This window comes from Hylobates moloch, unplaced genomic scaffold, assembly GCF_009828535.3.
Source record: "Hylobates moloch isolate HMO894 unplaced genomic scaffold, HMol_V3 SCAFFOLD_20, whole genome shotgun sequence".
NCBI classification, from domain to species: Eukaryota; Metazoa; Chordata; class Mammalia; order Primates; family Hylobatidae; genus Hylobates; species Hylobates moloch.
Genome location: NW_026652295.1, coordinates 4,338,874 through 4,361,394, shown reverse-complemented (window position 1 = coordinate 4,361,394; position 22,521 = coordinate 4,338,874). Strand labels below are relative to the sequence as shown.

General features: G+C 43.9%; 1 protein-coding gene and 1 pseudogene across 1 annotated transcript in view; both read right to left on the bottom strand.

Moving 5' to 3' along the window:
* The window catches only part of CDYL (chromodomain Y like), a 242,352-nt gene extending 224,804 nt beyond the window's left edge, over positions 1-17,548 (bottom strand). Inside the window, exon 1 of the mRNA XM_058432201.1 lies at positions 17,480-17,548. The gene's annotated coding sequence lies outside the window, so the exon portion shown is untranslated. The remainder of the gene's footprint in view (positions 1-17,479) is intronic.
* Positions 17,549-19,987: 2,439 nt separating this feature from the next.
* Positions 19,988-21,306, bottom strand: LOC116460183 (26S proteasome regulatory subunit 4-like; annotated as a pseudogene).
* Positions 21,307-22,521: the final 1,215 nt, after the last annotated feature.

The following is a 22,521-nucleotide window of genomic DNA, read 5'->3' as shown; positions in this document are numbered from 1 at the left end:
TGACACTGTCCTCAAATCGCCCAGTTTGGCTGTACTGTCCGTCTCCTGCCTGCACCCTGACTGATTCCTGCTCAGCACAGTGCAGTCATCTTTGGTATCTGTTGAGGATTGGTTCTAAGACCCTAGGAATACCAAAATCCGCAGATGCTCAAGTCCCTGACATAATGGCATAGTCAATGCGTATAACTACATCCTCCTGTGTACTCTAAATCATCTCCAAATTTCTTAGATAATATCAACTGCAATGTAAATGCTATGTAAATAGTTGTTATACTATATGGGTTTTAAATTTGTATTATTTTTGTTGTTGTATTATTTTTACTGTTGTTTTACCCCCAGATATTTCAGATCCATGATTGATTGTATCCATGGATGTGGATATGAAGGGCTGTGGGTATGAAGGGCTGCCTGTACTTTGTACACAGAAGGCATTCAATAAAGGCTGTTCAATTCAATTAAAGGGAGTGGTCTTGATGATTCTGATATTTTCATTCAAAGATTGCTTATGCTAGGGTAATCAGTTGCCTCAGTTTGGTCTGTGGGGTGTTCCCAGGACTGTGGGCTTTATTTACTTTTTGAGACAATGTCTCACTCTATCACCCAGGCTGGAGTGCAGTGGCATGATCTCGGCTCATTGCAGCCTCTGCCTCCTGGGTTCAAGCAATTGTCATACCTCAGCCTCCCGAGTAGCTGGGATTACAGGTATGCACCTGCACATCCAGCTAATTTTTGTATTTTTAGTAGAGATGGAGTTTCACCATGTTGGTCAGGATGGTCTCAAACTCCTGGCCTCAAGTCATCTGCCTGCCATGGCCTCCCAAAGTGCTGGGATTACAGGCATGAGCCACTGTGCCTGGCCGTGAACTGTGGACTTTAAAACAGTTTTAGTTTTAAAACTAACAGTTCTAGATTAACCAGGATGAGTTGGTCACTGTGGCACGTACTCTTTTTAAAAATCTTTACTTGGTATTTGACGAACATTTTCTTATCTTTCAGAAGATTTCTGTGATCATATTTTAATTAGTTTTTGTGTTTTTTAAAATTTTTTCTTTATGTTTTCTTGAGACAGGGTCTTGCCAAGTAGCTGAGGCTGGTCTCGAACTCTTTACCTTAAGCCATCCTCCCACCTTGGCCTCCCAAAGTGTTTTTTAATTTTTTTGTTGAGATGGGATCCTGCTGTGTTGCCCAGGCTGGTTGAACTGGCCTCAAATGATCCTCCCCCCATTGGCCTCCCAAAGTACTGAGATTAAAGGTGTAAGCTACTGTGACTGGCCTCTGAAGTTGTTTATTAAAAAATATTTCTCTGGCCGGGCGCAGTGGCTCATGCCTGTAATGCCAACACTTTGGGAGGCTGAGGCAGGCGGATCAAAATGTCAGGAGTTCGAGACCAGCCTGACCAACATGGTGAAACCCCATCTCTACTAAAAATACAAAAATTAGCCAGGCGTGGTGGCACATGCCTGTACTCCCAGCTACTCAGGAGGCTGAGGCAGGAGAATGGCGTGAATCTGGGAGGCAGAGCTTGCAGTGAGCCGAAATCACGCTACTGCACTTCAGCATGGGTGACAGAGCAAGACTCCATCTAAAAAAAAATAACCCCCCCCCCCCCCCAAAACCAAAAATTCTTAATTATGATAAAGTCTGTGTCTGAAACTATTCAGGTAAATTTATGTGAAGTGGACAGAGCATGTATTGCCATTTTGTGTCTGTTTGAATCTTTTCACTCTCCAGGGAATTCACTCAAGGAAGAGTGAGACGGCAAGCAGTGACGTGTAAGTGTTTCTTAGGAAGTTCTGGGCCAGGCATGGTGGCTCATGCCTGTAGTCCCAGCACTTTTGGAGGCTGAGGTGGGTGGATCACTTGAGGTCAGGAGTGGATACCAGCCTGGACAACAGGGCGAAACCGTCTCTGCTAAAAATACAAAAATTATCCAAGCGTGGTGGCACACACCTGTAATCCCAGCTACTAGGGAGGCTGAGGCATGAGAATCGCTTGAATCCTGGGAATTGGAGGTTGCAATGAGCTGAGATCATGCCACTGCACTCCAGCCTGGGTGACAGTGCAAGACTCTGTCTTAAAAACAAAAATAGAAAAACAACACCCCTCCCCTCCCCCAAAAAAGTGCTTGCTTCGGCAGCACACATGTTAAAATTGGAAAGATACAGAGAAGATTAGCAAACTATATTCAATTTTTAAAAAAAATTAAAAAGGAAATAAGAGGAGGACAATGTGCATCATAGTGAAAAATCAGGTTGTTTGAATATGGTTCCTAGTTGAAAAAACGCTGTTAGGCATTTAAAATAATAGTTTATTGTTTCCCTATCCTTCCTGCATATGGTTATCCTGAGAAATAAGAAGATACTGACATATTATGAAAGGCATACTTTATTAATCTGTGTTACTAACTCTATTTGTTGGTATTTTTTTAGCTCCTCAAAGGCAGATCAGTTGGGCAGAGGCAAATCAATTGGAAAGGAAAAGCAGCAATCCCAAACCAAGCTAACATTTTGAGAAAAAATCTCTACGCTGTGGTAATAGTTGGAATAGAGTTCATTTTTACTAGAAATCTGTTTATTAAATGATAATATTAACAGCTATCATGCTGCTTTAGTAAATAGGCTACCTGGGAGAAGGAAATTTAATTGGGTTAAAAATCTACCATGATCCGAATGCTTTTCAATTCAAGATACTATTTTCCAGCAGGAGAGTTTTGACTGATCACTCCAGGAAGCCAGAATTTCAAATGTTATCCCTTTACTCCTGCCATTTAATACTAATTTTCTTGATCTACTTCTGCTCCCCAAATCATTGTTTCCTTCTAGGATTTGGACAAGTTATTTAAAATGAATGAGTAATATTGGTTGTGGTTAAGTTAGAATTTAATAACTCATTTCAGGCATCTTAGGATGGCTCCCTTTGGTAGTATCTTTACATTTTCTATGGATGAAGTAAATGCTATTCATGGAAACGGCTGTTAATATTATTTTCCAAATATAAGACCCTATAAAGAATGTATGAAAGACATTGACCTGAGCATGTTACATTTAATTCATTTCAACAAACATTTATTTCATGCCTACTAGGTGTAAGTGGATAATAGAAAATCCGATTTCACAACGGAAATGCACTAACCCAAACATCAAACTATTGGAAAGAAAGATCAGTCGTCGTTCATTCTGGTTAAGTTTTAAGAATTTTTCAAGACCACATTCCCCTTTTGCTTTGTAGCCTTGTGAAATTTGTAAGAATTTTTTGCACTCCTCCTCCCTCCAAACTTTGTAAGGTTTTGACTGAATGTTTACAAGTTTTTTTCCTTCAGAGAAATGTGAGGACATGAAATAAGATCCCAGATTTTCCCGGGAAACTCTTTCTAGCTTCCATGGCTTGCCCACATACGCACTTTGCAAGGTTAGTTGGTGAGGTTTGTGATTAATAATGCAGTAAATAATGGACTTCATAATTATTAGGTCACAATGTTGATTTGCTATAAGCATTGAAATGGACTACAGAGAGAAATACAGAGGCCAAAGGCGTGTGATTTTGTTGTACACAGTTGGGATAATTTGGTCTAAAGCTGAGTTTTCTTTGGAGGCAAAAATAAGTTTTTTTCTGTGTAATGGCCATAGAAGGTATTTTGGGGAAAGTGGCAAGAGATCTTGGAAATGCAAATTCTGGTGACTATTTCAATGAAGAGATGGTACTCATTAAAGATCAAGAAGATCTCTCATTACAGATGGGCAGAGTATCTGATTTTAATTCAAAGTGACTCATCTTGGGTGCTAATGGTCGACTTTGAAGTCTGTCAGCCAAGGATCAACCCCCATAATCGTTCTCCTGTCTTTGTTGTCTTCATTATAGCTTCATTCCTTGGCTCTGGAAGTCATTTTAATCTTCATGAAAATGAGTCATAATTTTAAAAGCTCTAAAAAGTGAATATTCTATTGATTAGCTAACAGGCAGCTAGTAGGCAGCTTAGGCCCTGCAGGAATGGGGGTCAAGATAGGTGTAGAGCTGGGAAAGGGGTACCACATGATGAATGGGAAGTACTTAGAGGGAAGGGAAGGTGAGGCCACAGTTTAAATGACTTGATGTTAAATTTATCTAAGGACAATATGTATTAATACCATTAACCACATCTTTCGACCTAGTAATCCTACTTCTATAAATGGATAGTAGTAAGGAGAGACACCCAGATACACGCACAAGAGTACACATACGAAGATGTTTATTATCACAGTATTATCTAAAAGTAATTTAGAAGTGGAAATAACCAGCCAGGTGTGGTGGCTCACAGCACTTTGGGAGGCTGAGGTGGGTGGATCACCTGAGGTCAGGAGTTCAAGACCAGCCTGGCCAACATGGCAAAACCCCGTCTCTACTAAAAATACAAAAAATTAGCCGGGTGTGGTGGTGCATGCCTGTAGCTACCGGGAAGGCTGAGACAGGAGAATCGTTTGAACCCAGGAGGTGGAGGTTGCAGTGAGCCGAGATTGTTACATTGCACTCCAGCCTGGGCAACAAGAGCAAAACTTTGTCTGGGGGGGAAAGGGGGGAGAAAACCCAGTGGAAATAACCTGAATGTCTATCAATAAACTGGAATACCCTGCAGGAATCTAAAATGATAATGTAGATGTATATGTCAAAAAAGGCCATGATATATAATTTAGTGAAAAAGAAAATAACAAAATTACAACATCATCCAATTTTTGTTTTTTAAAAATATGCAAATAAAAGTAGAATCAACACACAAATATTAATTTGCCTTAATTGCATTAATCAAATAGAAAAGTTCGGTACTATAAATGATATTACCTCTGGGTAGTGGGAATATGGATTTAAAAAAACTTTTTTATACTCTTCTGATTAAGGAAACCATGGGGGCCGGTCATGGTGGTTCACACCTGTAATCCTAGCACTTTGGAAGGCTGAGGTGAGTGAATCACTTGAGGTCAGAAGTTCGAGACCAACTTGGCCAATATGGTGAAACCCTGTGTCTACTTATAATACAAAAATTGTCTGGGTGTTGTGGCACACGCTGTAATCCCAGTTACTTGGGAGTCTGAGGTGGGAGAATCGTTTGAACCCAGGAGGCAGAGGTTGCAGTGAGCTGAGATCGCGCCACTGCATTCCAGCTTGGGCGACAAAAACCAACCAAACAAATGAAAAACAGAAAAAAAACACCACCAACAACAACGACAAAAAACTGGGCATTCTTGAAAATGAGAAAAAATGAAATAATAAATTATTTCCTGGTCTATGGCCTAATACATAATCTATTATTGCGAATGTCTTAGGTATATTTAAAGAACGTCTGGGACCTGGTGCAGTGGCTCACACCTATAATCCTAGCGCTTTGGGAGGCTGAGGCAGGAGGACTGCTTGAGACCAGGAGACCAGCCTGGGCAATATAGTGAGACACCATCCCTACAAAACATAAAAGTCAGCCAGGTGTGGTGGCATGTGCCTATAGTCGCAGCTATTTGGGAGGCTGAGGGAGGAGGATGCCTTGAGCCCAGGGGGTTGAGGCTCTTGTGAGCCGTCCTGAGCCACAGCACTTCAGCCTATGTGACAGAGTGAGACCCTGTCGCAAAAAAAGGAAAAAGCAAAAAAAAAAAAAAAAAAAAAAAAAATCTAACAGGGTGATGTCTGTGAAGACAGTGTAAAAAAATAAGAAAACAAAAACCTAACAAAACCACAAAACACCCTTTTAACCTTTTTATTAATTTTTTTTTTTTTTTTTAGTCCGGGTCTTTGTTCTGTTGCCCAAGCTTCAGTGCAATGACCTGATCATAGCTCACTGTAGCCTCAAACTCCTGAGCTCAAGTGATGCTTCTGCCTCCCACTTAAGCCTCCTGAGTGTCTGGGACTACAGGCACATGCCACTGTGTCCAGCTAACGTTTAATTTTTTTTTTTTAGAGATGGAGCCTCACAATGTTGGCCAGGCTGTTGCTGAACTCCTGGCCTCAAGAGATCCCCTCACCTCAGCCTCCCAAAGGCCTTTAGCCACCGTGCCTGGCCCTCTTTTTTTTAAAAAAAAACTGAAATGCAATTTTGCGTAAGCAGCAGTCCCTTGTGGTGGATCCTGGATGAGCCAGCTGTGGCAGAACATCTGTTGGTAAGTTGAAAGCCCCAGCCGCAGCAGGCTCTGGAAGCTGCAGGAGTGAAAGTATCCCAGTAGGCGGAACAGGACTTAGGGAACTGAGGATACCCTCTTTCTCAGACTCCTTGGCTGAAGTGATCCTCCCGCCTCAGCCTCCTAAAGTACTGGAGTCTCAGGTGTGGGCCTCCCACCACTCCAGCCACGACAACCTCTTCCAAGTGACTTTGGACCCTCCGTTTTCTTCCTGATTTCGGTCCCAGGTTCCCACTGCCTGCTCATGCTTCCCTTGAATGCCCCGATGACTTCAAACTCATCATTCCCAGAACTGACCTAAACCTCCACCAAGTCTTTCCGGGTGAGATGTAATCTTTCCCTCACTGGATTTTCCCATAGCTCTGTGTCCCTCTCTCGGGTGCCTATTTCATGCTACCTGTATGGTATCAATTTGAGTTCCTGTCTTTTTCGGCTTGCAAAATGAAAGCTCCTTGTCAATGTCTTTGTCTTGCTAAACACCCTGAAGCACCTTGCTCTATGCTTTTTGTGCACCCAACACCATAGATGGTAAATAAATGGAAGAATGAACACATGACTTCTTCAGGTTGCTAGCTCTCGTGGTATCTCGACTTGGCTGTTAGTTCTTAGCAATGTAGAAATCCACTTTTACGTTCTATCTGGCCCTGTCAAGAATTCAGGCATCCCTTAGTGAAGATGAGGAGAAAAAAAAAAATTGTTGCTGCCTTCTGTGATACTTGTAAACACAGAGTGTAGGATGTGCTATCAATTGACTTGGAGGAAGTGGAAAATGAAAGGAAGCCAGTGATGTCTCAGGTCATTAAAAGTTACTAAAGAAAGCAATAGGAGACACAAAAGGAACCACTGCAATAAAATGGAGGCTCTGGCTACAAAAAATTAATTTAGGGAAGCCAGATAGGCGGAGATTTAAAGAGAATGAGAAAAGAGGAGAGCTTGCGAGAGAGAAGGCATTGTCTGAACAGCTAGAGTATTATGACTGTGGAATACCAGAAAGCTTATGTTGAACAATTTCTGACTACATATTGGTAAAATCATTTTTTTTTTTTGAGGCAGAGTCTAGCTCTGTCGCCCAGGCTGGAGTGCAGTGGCACGGTCTCGGCTCACTGCAAGCTCCGCCTCCTGGGTTCACGCCATTCTCCTGCCTCAGCTTCTCGAGTAGCTGGGACTACAGGCGCCCGCCACCACGCCCGGCTAATTTTTTGTATTTTTAGTAGAGATGGGGTTTCACCGTGTTAACCAGGATGGTCTCGATCTCGACCTTGTGATCCGCCCTCCTTGGCCTCCCAGAGTGCTGGGATTACAGGTGTGAGCCACTGCGCCCGGCTGGTATAATCATTATTTTTAAATAAAAGGGGCCTCGCTAAGAATTCCGCCGACTACATCAGAACTAATTTGATTCCTGCAAGTTCTCACCATTGTTTCTCTTCAGGAATAACTTTCGGGTTGGGCCCTCGTATTGCCAGTTTTTCTTGCTGGTATTTCCCCAGGCTGGCCTGTGGCCTGTGGCCTGCCTGAAATGCCATAAAATTCTTCCGGGGGCTCTGTGTTCTCTGATTACCACCTGCAGTTACAATCCCAACGAGAGGAATTTACTACAGTACATGGGAAAAAACCCAAGGCTCGTGGCATTTAATGACTTTCCCCAGGTCTACATTGAATTTGAGAGTGAGCCAGCATTTTGTGCTTGTGCAGAGGAAGCAATAAATATCAGTAAGCAGTGCATCAAAAGTAGCAACACGTTTAAAATGATAAGGAATAAAAAGCAATGTTTAAAGTTGTCACACTTGCTCTTCTTTACCACAATGTATGTCGATATCTTGGTTACCTGCAATTTATAATGACGTATTACAATACATGCAAGAGTAAGTAAGCCAAGTGGCCCGATATTTATCATGAGGCTGGAAGGCTGTCATTTGCAGGCATGAAAATGTGTCTGCATTACAGCTTAAGGACCATCCTCTTTCCTTTTTTCAGCTTTTCTAGTAGACTGGTGGACACACAGATGACAAGGAGGTGTGTCTTGTCCTCATGTGGTCTACAGTCTAGTAGGAAGACATAACCGATGTCTTATACAAAAGGTCTGAAAGCAGGAAGAAGTAACCGAATGCTTCAATGGAGACAAGGAAGTGATTCATTCTAAGGTAGGGAGGGTGAGAGCGAAGGCACAGAGGCATGAGAAAGCACGATGCATTTTCAGAGTGGCGAGTGGTTGGGTGTGCTTATGCAGAGGGTCTATGGAAACATGCCATTGGAGATGGTGCTGGAAAGTCTGTACCTTTTGGACTTTGTTTTGGAAAAATAAAAAACAACTGAGGTCATTTCCTTTTGTGTCTTAAAAGCCAAAGTGAAAAAGTCACATATAAATTTAAAACTATTTGGCCGGGCGCGGTGGCTCACGCTTGTAATCCCAGCACTTTGGGAGGCCGAGGAGGGCGGATCACGAGGTCAGGAGATCGAGACCACAGTGAAACCCCGTCTCTACTAAAAATACAAAAAATTAGCCGGGCGTGGTGGCGGGTGCCTGTAGTCTCAGCTACTCGGAGAGGCTGAGGCAGGAGAATGGCGTGAACCCGGGAGGCGGAGCTTGCAGTGAGCCGAGACTGCGCCACTACACTCCAGCCTGGGGGACAGAGCGAGACTCCGTCTCAAAAAAAAAAATAAAAAAATAAATAAATTTAAAACTATTTTAACTCATGTCATTTACAGCTGAGTGGAACCCTCACTCAGGTGGCGCATCAAGATTGCTGCTGTCAATACAGGCAACTGGGGTAACTGAGGCCTCTAAACCAGCCAGAACACTCATGGATTCTGCAGTAGTCAGTCCTCAAGTTTGTTGGGGAGCTTGTGGTGTGACCCCAAAGGGAGAGCTTCATCCTCTAACTTATCTACGCATCCACACTGGGCTCCATATGAATGGCAGCTGGTCGTCTACCTCACAATTTAACTTGGGATCAAATGTGCTCTTTCTGGAAGCTGCCTTTAAGGCAGGGAATGTTCAGGGTAGCTGACATCTGCAGAAGCTGGCAGGCTGGGAGCATGCTGCTTCAATCCAGGGCTGGCCAGGAGCAGTGCTGTGATGGAGGCCCAGGTGATCTTTGGTGTCCTGAACCATGATTATGTGCTTCTATTGAGAGCTTATTATATACCAGGCATTGCACTGAGCATTGTACATGAGTTCTCTGATTTAATCTTCACAACAGTTCTGTGAGCAGTAATCTAGAATCATTCTTATTTGGATGAGACACTGCAGTTCATAAACGTTAACTTCTCCTAAGTAATAAGTGGTGGAGCTGGGCCTCGAGCCCAGGTGCTCTGATGTTGTCTCTTACCTTCCTTACTCTGTCAAAATTTGACTTCAGTAATGGTGTTAGAGGGACATATTAATGCCAGGTGTAAATACCCACCGAGAGGCAGTGTGGTGCAGGGATCGGGGGCATGGACTGTGGAGTCAGTCTATCCAACACACGTGGGTTTGATCCTGGCCCCAAACCTCCCCTGTGTGGATGAATAAAGGACCTAACTCGCCAACCCTCTGTGTTTGCATCTGTAAGGTGCTGGTAACAGCCACACGTCCCATAAGCATGAGATGAAATGACATCTACAAAACTCCCGGCACACGGCATCCTCTCAATGTTAGCTGTGATTATTATCCACAAAGAGTTATGTGAGAATGCTCCTCCAGTGGCATATCTGTGATTTACCTATTAAATATTAGTTAAGCCAAAATAAATGAATCTAGGCCAGGTGTGGTGATTCACACCTGTAATCTCAGCACTTTGGGAGGCCGAGGCAGGCGGATCACTGGAGATCTGGAGTTTGAGATCAGCCTGGCCAAAATGGTAAAAATACAAAAATTAGCTGGGTGTGGTGGCCCACGCCTGTAATCCCAGTTACTTGGGAGGCTGAGGCAGGAGAACTTCTTGAACCCAGGAGGCAGAGGCTGCAGTGAGCTGAGATTGTGTCACTGCACTCCAGCCTGGGCAACACAGCAAGATTCTGTCTCCAAAAAAAAAAAAAAAGAATCTAAATGATAGAAGTTTTAAGACTGTGTATTCAGTTTTTAATTAAGTCATACTGAAATGCCTGCTTGATTGTATGAAATTCAAATAATACAGATAGGGTCGAGTTGTCTTTAGTCACCCCCATGGAATTTGACTTTTCGTCAGTTTCATGGGGAGCCCTGACAAAGAGCAGAGCGGCCTTCTCTTGGCATCTGGAACTTTCCCACGTAGCCTGCGGCCTGCGTCTTGGGGACCTTTCTAGCCTATGGCTCCGGGATCCTCCTCCCGCCGCTCCTATTGACAGCATGACTGGGAATCGCAGGCGTGAGGAAGGAGATGCCAGGTAGAGCAGAGAAGCACAAGATCCAGGGAGGCAGGTTCCAGCTCTGCTCTGACCCAACTGGCTGTGTGATTGGAGCCCTCACTTAATGATTGTGAAATGAGGGTTTGTAACTAGAGAATTGTCAGGGCCATTTTCAAAGAGTCATTTTGCTGGACCCCCTCATGTGGGTCACTGCAGCCTCGACCTTCTGGGCTCAAGCGATCCTCCCACCTCAGCCTCCCAAGTTCCTGGATCTACAGGTGCATACCACCACACCTCCCTAATTTTTGTATTTTTTGTAGAGACGGGGTATCGCCATGTTTGCAAGCCTGGTCTCAAACTCCTGGCCTCAAGTGATCTGCCCACCCCAGATGCAGGAATGGTGAGCCACATCCACAGTGCCCGGGCTCACATACTTGGTATATACTTGGTAAACGGCAGAGTGAAGGCTGGAAAGAACCCCTTCCTGCTAGTTCTCCTGGCTTGAACATCTGTAGCACGTGAGTCGTGAATGCTTTGCTTTGCTCTCTCATCCAGTTTCTCACAAATGGGAGCCATTTAAAGCTGAAATTACCTCATTCTAACAGTCCGAATCTCCGCTTGGAGAATAGCAGAGTGGTTCCAGGTGTGAATGGGGGTATACATGATAGTGAATATCCCAGTGTGGAAAGACATGGCATGAGAGTACCCACCGTCCACAACTGTTCCGTCACAAGTGTCCTTGGCTTGTGCCCAGGTGGGAGGTGGCCCTCCCCAGCCATGGCTGCTGTGGGCTGCTAATCAAAGCCTTAACTGCTGCAGATGGGAACAGCGGCCACCTGTGTGGGCCCAGCCCCTGCTGTCTTTCTCACTCCCCTGGCCACTGTCACCCTTTCTACCTTCAGTTGGGGACCTGGGCAACAGCCTTGCCCAGGAAGAAATCCAGGGGGAATTCCTGGTGTCTCTGCACCTCCTGGGGATGGAAATCACTTTAACATCTGCCAATGACTTGGGATTATTGCTGGAGTGCAGAATTCTAATTCTCTCACGAACATGTGCTCCTAGCCTGAATTCCAGGGCTGCTGTCAGCCTCTCCACCCAAGAGGTGCTCTTTCCTGCCTGTCCTGCCTTCACATTGGTTTATAGAGGTTGCTTTTCCCCCAAATTGGTGGAAGCTTCTGCTTCTGCTTAACTGTTATGTATTTTTTCTTTTTCTTTCATTTTTATTTCTTTGAGACAGTCTTGCTCTGTCGCCCAGGCTGGAGTGCAGTGGCGTGGTTACGGCTCACTGCAGCCTCGACCTTCTGGGCTCAAGTTATCCTCCCACCTCAGCCCCCCAAGTTCCTGGATCTACAGGTGCATACCACCACACCACACTAATTTTTGTATTTTTTGTAGAGACGGGGTCTTGCCATGTTGGCCAGCCTGGTCCCAAACTCTGGGCCTCAAGTGAACTGCCCACCCCAGCCTTCCAAACTGTTGGGATTATAGGCATGAGCCACTGTGCCCAGCCTGCTTTTTTCTTTTATACTTGCTTGGTGGGCTGCCCTCCTGTAGCCTCAGCTGAAGCCTCTTCCTGGCCAATTTAGAGCCATAGTTCCTCTGTTTAACCCGGAAGACAAGCTCAGCCTTTGGTGTGTATGTCAGCAATAAGTCCAGAAATGTCCCCCACCCCCTCCCTCACAAGGAATGACTCTTCAGAGAAGGACTTTCAGAAGAAAACCCCAGCATCTGAATTGCCCTGAGGGCTGCGGTTCTGTGCTGTTCTCTGGACTCTGCCACCAAATACAGCAGCTGAGTGACCTATCACTGAGAAAGACACAGTTCATAAGACTAAGAGAGAAAGGTGAGGGTAAAGGGCCTTCTGTCGCTCCTGAGGGGCAATCAGAGGAGAGAACCAAGAAAACAGATGGCTGTGAATAAGCAACCAGAGAAGAGCCTTGAGGTTGCTGGATTTGGGTCAATGTGTGCGACATCCCGTAAGTCACTTAACCTTCTTTTTTCTTCATTTACTCTGTGGCAGGAGGGGGTTAGGTTAAAGGGCCTCCTCTGGAAAAAGCATTCAGTTAGCAAACCATCTCTCCACAGGGTTAGAGGCCAGAGTTGTGGCCACAGAATCTTAGCCATGGTCCCTGTTCTCAGGGTATTTGTGTTCTTAAAGAGACAAGTGCATGGACTGGTGGTGAAGTCCGTTGCGTTGATTTTGTGCCGACTCGAAGGTCTTACTTCTTTTTCTTTTATAGTATATATTTGAAGGGTGCAGCATGGTGTTTTGCAATATATATCCATAGTGAAATGAATACTACAGTCAAGCAAATTAACATATCCATCTCCTGACAGTTACCTTTGTGTGTGTGTGTGTGTGTGTGTGTGTGTGTGTGTGTGTGTGGTGAGAACACCTGAAATCTACACTCTTCATCAATTTCCAGCATTCAATACAGTGTTATTAGCTGTGGTCATCATGCTCATTTCAACCACAGGGATTTAGAAAGGGATGGTAGCAGTGGTCTGGGAAGCTTTGAGGAGGAGGGAATGGCTTGGAAGGATGGTTAGAATGTGAGTAGGGGAGGGGAGAAGGGAAACATCCAGGTGCAAGGAGCAGAGAATAAAGACGGGAGCACAGCGTGCCTGCGGGACCTGGAGGAGCCTTGGAGCAGAGGCACCTGTTAGAAGAAGTAGCTGAATAGATTGGATGGGCCTGTGAAACGAGGCCCTGAAAGCCATTGGGTTCCTCCCTCCCTCCCTGTTTTAGAGGTTTAGAGATAAAACTGGTCAAATTAAAAGCGACCAAAAAAGCAGTGGTTCTCAATCCTGGTGGCACACGATTGAAAATTAAGGATGCTGGACTCCTTCTCCAGAAATTCTCATGTAATTGGTCTGGGAAGGGGATCTAAATGTAGTTTCCTTCCTTCCTTCTTCCTTTCCTCCCTCCCTCCCTCCCGCCCTTCTTTCATTTCATCCTTCTTTCCATCCTTTCTCTTTCTGCAGAGCAGCAATCAAAATGGAAAAGAAATTAACATAAAGAGATGTGTTTTGTTTTGTTTTGTTTTGCTTTTTGAGATGGAATTTCACTCTTGTTGCCCAAGCCGGAGTGCAATGGCATGATCTCGGCTCACTGCAACCTCCACCTCCCAGGTTCAAGCAATTCTCCTGCCTCGGCCTCCTGAGTAGCTGGGATTATAGGTGCATGCCACCATGCCCAGCTAATCTTTTGTATTATTAGTAGATACAGGGTTTCACTATGTTGGCCAGGCTGGTCTTGAACTCCTGAAGACAGGCAATCTGCCCACCTCAGCCTCCCAAAGTGCTGAGATTACAGGCATGAGCCATCGCGCCTGGCCAAAGATGTTTTAAGGGGAAAAAATGCTAGCTATCTTGAATAATGAAACACAGATGAATTAAAGAAGATATTCTATTCATTTCTTTAAAATATTGGTTGAGCACTTACCGTATGCCTCACTATCAAGCTAAGGAAACTCAGAGGTTAAGACCTTTGTCCTGTCTTCAAGAAGTTTATATGTAATAGGTGACAAAGAAAATAACCACAATATGAGAAGAATATGAAAGCTGGCTTAAGGGTAATTTTTAAAAAAGGTGTAAAGATACATAGAATAGAGAGGCAGAGGTTCCCTCTTGAGGAAAGAGTGAAGGACACTCTACAGAGGTACCACTTAGCTGCAGTTTGAAGCCTGGGGAGGTTTTTGGCAGGGGAGGTGGGGGAAGGGACTCTCACATGAGAGTCATCACTAGGTGTAAGAGAAGCCATAAAAATGATTGGGTACGGCCGGGCGCAGTGGCTCACGCCTGTAATCCCAGCACTTTGGGAAGCCAAGGCAGGCGGATCACAAGGTCAGAAGTTCAAGACCAGCTTGACCAACATGGTGAAACCCCGTCTCTACTAAAAACACAAAAATTAGCCGGGCGTGGGGTGGTGAGTGCCTGTAATTCTCCTGTGAGGCAGGAGAATTGCTTGAACCCAGGAGGCAGACGTTGCAGTCAGCCAAGATCACGCCACTGCACTGAAGCCTGGGCAATAGAGTGAGACCCTGTCTCAAACAAACATACACACACACAAACAAAATGACTGAGTGCAATGAATAGCAGAATTAGTGCATAGTGACAAACAGCCTTATCCCTAAGAAGCATGAGGTATATGGAAGGGTTGGTGGAGAAGGTGGATTAGTGCCAGAAAAGGTTAGAAAGGTGGGTTTATTTTTAAAACTGTTAATTAAAAAAATTAACAATATTTTATTTTATTTATTATTATTATTTTTTAAGACAGGGTCCCACTCTGTCACCCAGGCTGGAGTGCAGTGGTGTGATCTTGGCTCACTGCAACCTCTGCCTCCTGGGTTCAAGCGATTCTTCCTGTCTCAGCCTCCAAGCAGCTGGGACTACAGGCACATGCCACGACACCCCACCAATTTTTGTATTTTTAGTAGAGATGGGGTTTTGCCATGTTGGCCGGGCTGGTCTTGAACTCCTGACCTCAGGTGATCCACCCATCTTGGCCTCCCAAAGTGCTGGGATTACAGGTGTGAGCCATCGTGCCCAGCCTATTTCTTGACCTTAGTGGTGGTTATATGGGTGTCTATAAGTATTGCTTTAAATATGCATATAAGATTTATAAACTTTCTTCATTTGAATTATATTTCACAGTTTAAAAATGTTTAAGGTACAGTATAAAATCAAAATAATAATCATAAACCTATAACACCTAACACCTAACAATACAATCTTGAACTATATCAGATACATAGAAAAAATACAAAAATTAACAGTTGCAGTTGGAAATGTTCATTCACGGATATGAATGGGCACAAATACAATTAAAAATATATGGCTGGGTATGGTGGCTCACAGCCGTAATCCCCAGTACTTTGGGAGGACAAGGCGGGCAGATCACTTGAGACCAGGAGTCTGAAATAAGCCTGGACAACATGGTGAAAACCCATATTTACTAAAAATACAAAAATTAGTCAGGCATGGTGGCGCGGACCTGTAGTCCCAGGTACTTGGGAGGCTGAGGCATGAGAATTGCTTGAACCCTGGAGGTGGAGGTTGCAGTGAGTCAAGATTGTGCCTGGGTGACACAGCAAGATTCTGTCTCATATATATATGTGTACACAACATAAACAGAAAACATTATTTTTGATTATACCTAAAACATTTGCAATAATAGATCATATATTAGGCCATAAAGGAAACTTCAGTAAATTCCAAAGAGTCAATCTCATTCTGACGATGTTTTCCAACTACAATGCCATGACAGAATTAATATTTTTAAAAAGATGGCTAAAATAAAGTCTTGCTTATTTAGAAACTGGATAGCATACTATTAAATAACATTTGGACTAAAAAAATAAATAGAACTGAATAAAATACTACAAGATTGAATTCGTATACATCTAAAGCAGTACTTAAAGGCAAATTTATAGTCTTAAATACCTTAATGAACAAAAAAGTTAAAAACAAGTGAGGTTTCATAAGATGTTACCTCACACCCACTAGGATGGCAACTATAAAAAAAACAGAAAATAACAAGTGTTTTGAGGATCGGCTTAACTTTTAAATTAGGTATTATTTGCATATGATAAAATGCACACATTTTAGAAGTCTGATTTTTTAAGGTCTTGAATGCCCAGGTAAGGGATTTGGATGGCTGGAGGTCATACAATACAGTAAAAAGTTTAACAGACAGCCAGGCGCCATGGCTCACGCCTGTAATCCCAGCACTTTGGGAGGCCGAGGAGGGTGGATCACGAGGTCAAGCCATCAAGACCATCCTGGCCAACATGGTGAAACCCAGTCTCTGTTAAAAATGCAAAAAATTAGCGTGGCGGCGCATGCCTGTAGTCCCAGCTACTTGGGAGGCTGAGGCATGAGAATAGCTTGAACCCAGGAGACAGAGGTTGCAGTGAGCCGAGATTGTATGCCACTGTACTCCAGCCTGGCGACAGAGCGAGACTCTGTCTCCAAGAAACAAAAAACAAATAACAGACTTGGCACTGAATTACAGTTTAGTCATTTGCTCACTGTGTAATCTTGGACAAATGACTTGAGTCTCAGGGCCTTATCTCCTCATCTCCAATGGTGACAGGAATACACCCCTGGGGAATGTGGAAAAGGATCAAATAAAGTATTCTATGCAATGTATACCTCTTTCTTGGATATTTGACTTCATGGAATGCATCTTTTTCTTAAAAAAACCCGATTAAGGCCCTTATTATAGAAAACACCTGGCAGTCGGTGCCTCTGTTTCATCTTCCAACTCTGGTCTCCATCCTGAACACTGTAACCAAGTTAGTCTCTGTTCAGCCTTGCTTTCACCATTCTGTTCCTTCCACAGAAGCTTTTGGCGAGTCCCCACTGGCCTGAGGTGAAAATCTGAATGCCTTAGATTAGAGTTCAAGGCGTTCTGAAGTCTGTCCTCAATCTGCTTTGCTACTCTCTGCTCCTCTATATTTGTAGTTTTATTTTATTTATTTATTTTAAGACAGTGTCTCACTGTCACCCAGGCTGGAGTGCGGTGGTGCCATCTCGACTCACTGCAGCCTCTGCCTCCAGGATTCAAGCGATCCTTGTGCCTCAGCCTCCAGAGTAGCTGGAATTACAGGCGCACACCACCACACCTGGCTAATTTTGGTAATTTTTTTTAGTGGAGACGGGGTTTTACCATGTTGGCCACGCTGGTGTCGAACTCCTGACCTCAGCCCCCCTCGGCCTCCCAAAGTGCTGGGATTACAGGCCGGAGGCACCACACCCGGCCTAATTGTAGTTTTAAAACTCTTAAATTCTCTATAAATTCTGATGTGGCAAAAACCAAACAAATGGAAAAACAAACAAACAAACAAACAAAAAACACCAAACCCAAACTCTTAAAGTTACAGAACCCAGAGCTCTTTGTTCAAATGGAATCTCTTGTTCAAAAACATTGCAGCTCCATCCATCAGGCACATGAGAGTGAAGCTTTTGGTTGAAGCTGGGATGAGGGTCCCAGATTGACTTCCTCTGCCCTCCCATTTCCTCCTTTCCATTCCTACCTGCTTAGTTCCCTGAGATGAGTCTCTTCAGGATATTGTTTGAAACCCATTGACTTCCGGGAATGTCCTTAGGTAGAAATAGGTCCTCTCTCCTCAAGGAACAAGGGGGTCACTGAACTCCATGTGTGTTACCCTCCACTGGGCCTCTCGCCTGACCCTCCTCTGGTTGTTTGGTCATCAGTCAGGGACCCCGCCTCATAAAAGGCCCCCTCTGTGATGTAATGTTAACATGCTTAGCTACGCCTCTGGCATGAGTACAACAGCAATTTTAATCATATGCCTTTTTGTAGCAGCCTTCAAGCAGCCGAGGGTATCACAACAAATCACGGCCCCGTGAAAACAGTTTTAACAGGGGACTGTCTGATGTGGTACAAGCATTCCCTTGGTCTGATTTCACCTAGAAAATGTTGTGTCAAGAGCAGTGGTTTTCAAACCTGCAGATGGGGCCTTGGAACTTGTGTTTGCAGCTAATCCCCTGAGTTCAGAATCAGTAGCATGGGCACTAGAAAACAGCTAAGGAGAATGGAAATTTCGAGTTGAGTGCAGGGGTGCAGGGAGGATGGTACACTCAGAGATGAGAATATGTGCTGTACTTCATGTGGATATTTTCTCCTATGAAGGAACAGAAGAGTGGAAAGTGCAGAAGAAGTAGGTTTTCAGGGGGTTGTCTTGCTTTCAGTTTTGAACAGTTGGAGTTTAAAACACCCATGGGCCAATGAAGTGCAGATTTCCAGCAGGTAGTTGGAAATTTGAGTCTGGGACTCAAGAGTGAAGTGAGGGGTAAGCTGATAAAACAGAATCATCTGTATGAGGGAGAGAGTTGAAGGTGTAAAATGAGTAAGTTTTTTAAGGGAGAGGAGGGCCTTGTGAAATGCGTCACCTGAGGTCAGGAGTTCAAGACCAGCCTGGCCAACATGGCAAAACCCGATCTGTATAGAAAATACAAAATTAGCTGGGTGTGGTGGCAGGTGCCTGTAATCCTAGCTACTTTGGAGGCTGAGGCAGGAGAATCTCTTGAACCTGGGAGGCAGAGGTTGCAGTGGGCAGAGATCGCACCAGTGCACTCCAGCTTAGGTAACAGCATGAGACTCCATCTCAAAAAAAAGAAAAGAAAAAAGAAAAAATGAGATTTGGATAGGGACACAAAGCCTAACCATATCACACCCCACTGGCCACCCACCCACCTCCTCCTCCTAGAAGCTCTTCCCTCCCTGTGAGTTGTCAGGTGAACTTCTGTTGTTCCTTTCCGGCCACATCTCCCACCTCCTGGTAGTTTTTCTCGTGCTCTCACACCGTCTCTCTCGCCTACCGCCATGTAAGATGAGGCTGCTCCCTCTTTTGCCATGACTGTAAGTTTCCTTCCCAAGGAAGTTGGCTTCCCAAGACATGTGGAATTTAAATCTCTTTTCTTTATAAATTATCCAGTCTTGGGCAATTCTTTATAGCAGTGTGAAAATGGACTAATACAGAGTGAATGTTATTAACTACAGTTCCTGGGGAGGATAAAAGGTGAGAAGCAGTCAGGACTTTGGAATTCAGGATCGCCTTGCAGTATGTATGATGTGGATGGGTGGTTTTCACGGGCCTGAGAGCTGAGTGGGAAGTGAGAAGTCTCCTTTCCCTTCCTGGGACTTCATGGAGATCATTTCAATCTGATAAGTCTCCTGACCACCTTCTTACTCTTGCTTTATACAGAAAATATTATTATTTTTTATTTTTTATTTTTTTTTGAGACAGAGTCTCGCTGTTGCCCAGGCTGGAGTGCAGTGGCGCGATCTCAGCTCACTGCAAGCTCCGCCTCCTGAGTAGCTGGGGCTACAGGCGCCCGCCACCTCGCCCGGCTAATTTTTTGTATTTTTAGTAGAGACGGGGTTTCACTGTTAGCCAGGATGGTCTCGATCTCCTGACCTCGTGATCCGCCCGCCTCGGCCTCCCAAAGTGCTGGGATTACAGGCATGAGCCACCGTGCCCGGCCAGAAAATATTATTTTTAAGAAGTCTGGCTGGTGCGGTGGCTTACATCTGTAATCCCAGCACTTTGGGAGGCTGAAGCGGGTGGATCACTTGAGGTTAGGAGTCTGAGACCAGCCTGGCCAACATGGCAAAACCCCATCTCTGCTAAAAATACAAAAATTAGCTAGATGTGGTGGCACACATCTGTAATACCAGCTACTCTGGAGGCTGAGGCACGAGAATTGCTTGAACCTGGGAGGCAGAGATTGCAGTGAGCCAAGATTGTGCCACTGCACTCCAGCCTGGGCAACAGAGTGAGATTCTTTTTTGTGTGTGCATGAAAGAGCACACTTTATTGGGAAGCAGACTGCTGCACAGTGACCAACAGATGAAGGCCACCCAATGGGCACTTACACATTGTACTCCAAAAGACACAGGATGTTTTTCTAATAAAAATCACTGGGAACAGGGATTCCTCTGGGCAAATCTCCCAAGCTCATCCCTTTCAGGGATTGAGAAATCTCCCAACCATTTTCCTGATGGCAGCTGTGGTTCACTAGAGAGACAGCCCTTCAGGGGTGCCTTCCTGTTTCTTATAAAGAACACTTTCTTTAGATTTTTTGAAGTCTTCGTTTGTTACTTTCATTCTACGTTCTCTTAAGGCCATCAGGCCAGCTTCTGTACAGATTGCCTTGATGTCAGCACCAGAGAGGTCATCTTTAGCCGTGATCAAGTCATCCAGGGTTACACCATCTGCCAGCGTCATCCTGCTTGTGTGAATCTGAAAGATGCACTTCTTAGTCTTTTCATCAGGCAGGGGGAACTCGATCTTCCTGCCAATGCGGCCTGGTCTGGTAAGTGCTAGGTCCAAAGTTTCTATTCGGTTTGTGGCCATGATATCTTTCACATCTCCCCTAGAATCAAATCCATCCAACTGGTTCAACAGTTCCAACATTGTTCACTGAATTTCTCTCTCACCACCGGAATTTGAGTCATATCTTTTTGTCCCAATAGCGTCAATTTCATCAATAAACACGATGGATGGTGCATGTTCTTCAGCAACTTGAAACAATTCCCGTACGAGTTTGGGCCCATCACCTAGGTACTACTGAATAAGTTCAGAGCCAACCACTCTCGAGAAAGTGGCTGAGGTTTGGTTTGCTACCGCTTTGGCTAACAAGGTTTTAACTGTGCCAGGTGGACCATAGAGAATGACCCCCTGAGGAGGCTTTATACCCATCTCTTCATAATATTCAGCATGGGTGAGAGGAAGCTCCACAGATTCCTTAATTTCCTGAATTTGATTGTCCAACCTCCCAGTATTGGCATAGGTCTCCTGGGGGACCTTTTCTACCTTCATCACTGTGACCAGGGGATCCATGTCATCCATCAGCACCCCTCTCATGGCATGTACCTTGTGGTTGAGCAGGACCGAGCAGCCAGTTTCCAGCAGATCCTTATCTACAAATGAAAGAATGCTGACCTAGGTTCTGAGCCCACAGATGTAGACACGATGACATGATTGTCATGGATGATCTCTTCCAAGGTTCCTACTGACATCGGAGTTCCCCTCAGATCATCCGCCTTTGATCTTTCCTCCTCTTGCTTTTCTTCTAATGGTTTCATTTGTTCCTGATTTCTAATGAATTCCTCCATGAGAAGATAGTCTTTAATTCTCTCTAACTTCAGTACTTTTAACCAGCACTGAGTGTGAGGTGTCACCAGTGGCAGTTTGCTGGCAACATCTGGTCCTTTTGTTTTCTTCTTCTTTTTCCCCACTCTAGTTGGTACAGGAGGTTCGTATTTCTTTTTCTTGTCCTTGTCATTCTTCTTGCCACCTCCAGGACCATGACCACCACTCTGACTTTGACCCATCTTGCCTTGGCCACTTGAGCTTGAGACTCTTAAAAAAAAAAAAAAAAAAAAAAAGAAATCCAATTACTCAACAAAGACTGATTAAGCCCAGAATCACTGATTATTATGATTCTTAAAGTTGAGGCCCTTCAAAGGTGGGGTTTAACTTCTTTGGTGTGGAAGAAATTTTGCATTGAAGAAGAGATTCTTCAACCTTTTAAACCCTTGCAAGTAATTGAATTTCAGAATCTGTCATTGGTAAATCCCTGTGAGGGCTTTGATTCTGAACATTTTAAAACGTATCTTCAGCGGGCCATCTTTTTTGGTGTATTCTTGCTAGTGAGAGAGGGACAGTCTCCAGGAAGCTCAGAATCTCTCAGTTGTCCAAACAACCTAGCAAAGCTTCCGACAATGGATTCAGAGTGAGATGGTTCTGTCACAGGAATGTGAGATAGGTCTGTTTTCAGTGTCATTTTCTAACTATTGATAACTTGATCTCTTTTCTTGCTTGCTTTTTTTTTTGAGACGGAGTCTCTCTGAGAGATAAAATTGTCTCTGAAAGAGAGGGAAATAGAGACTGCTTCGAAATAACATACTAATATTTTTACTAGCAGTAGAACTGCTAAATGAAATTTAAGATTGCTCTGCAGAAGTATGCCACCAAGCATGCATAAAGTACTAACTTCAAAGTTTCTAGAAGGAGCTCTTTCCTTTGGATGGTTATTTACAATATTACTAGTTTTATTTACTTTAGTTTGTTTTCAATTCCAGGATTTGCTTCATTTTTTTTTTCAGTTGGGTTTATTATTTGAGTATGTAAAAATCTTTGCATGGTTTAAAAATTAAAACTATATGAAAACATATACTTAGAGAAACTTGTCTCTAATCTCTTCTTTTCGATTCTGCCCCTCTCCCGTAAGTAATCATTTTTTGCTTGTTTGTTTTTATCTTTTATTACAAAAAACTGCTCCTTGCAGAGCAGGGCTAACTCGTAGGTCATGTGTCCAGAGTTGACTAGGTAGTCATTTTTATTGGTTTCTAATTTATTCTTTTAACGTTTCTTTTTATAAATGAAGGCCATTTATATGTGTATATTACTATTATATGATACTATTATTTAATAGCATTATATTATCTATTTTTTCTTTTTTAAAATAAAAGGCTGTTAATCTCATTATTCACCATGAATTTTTTACTGAACACACACTGAGGATCACACCATATCAGTGGATAGAA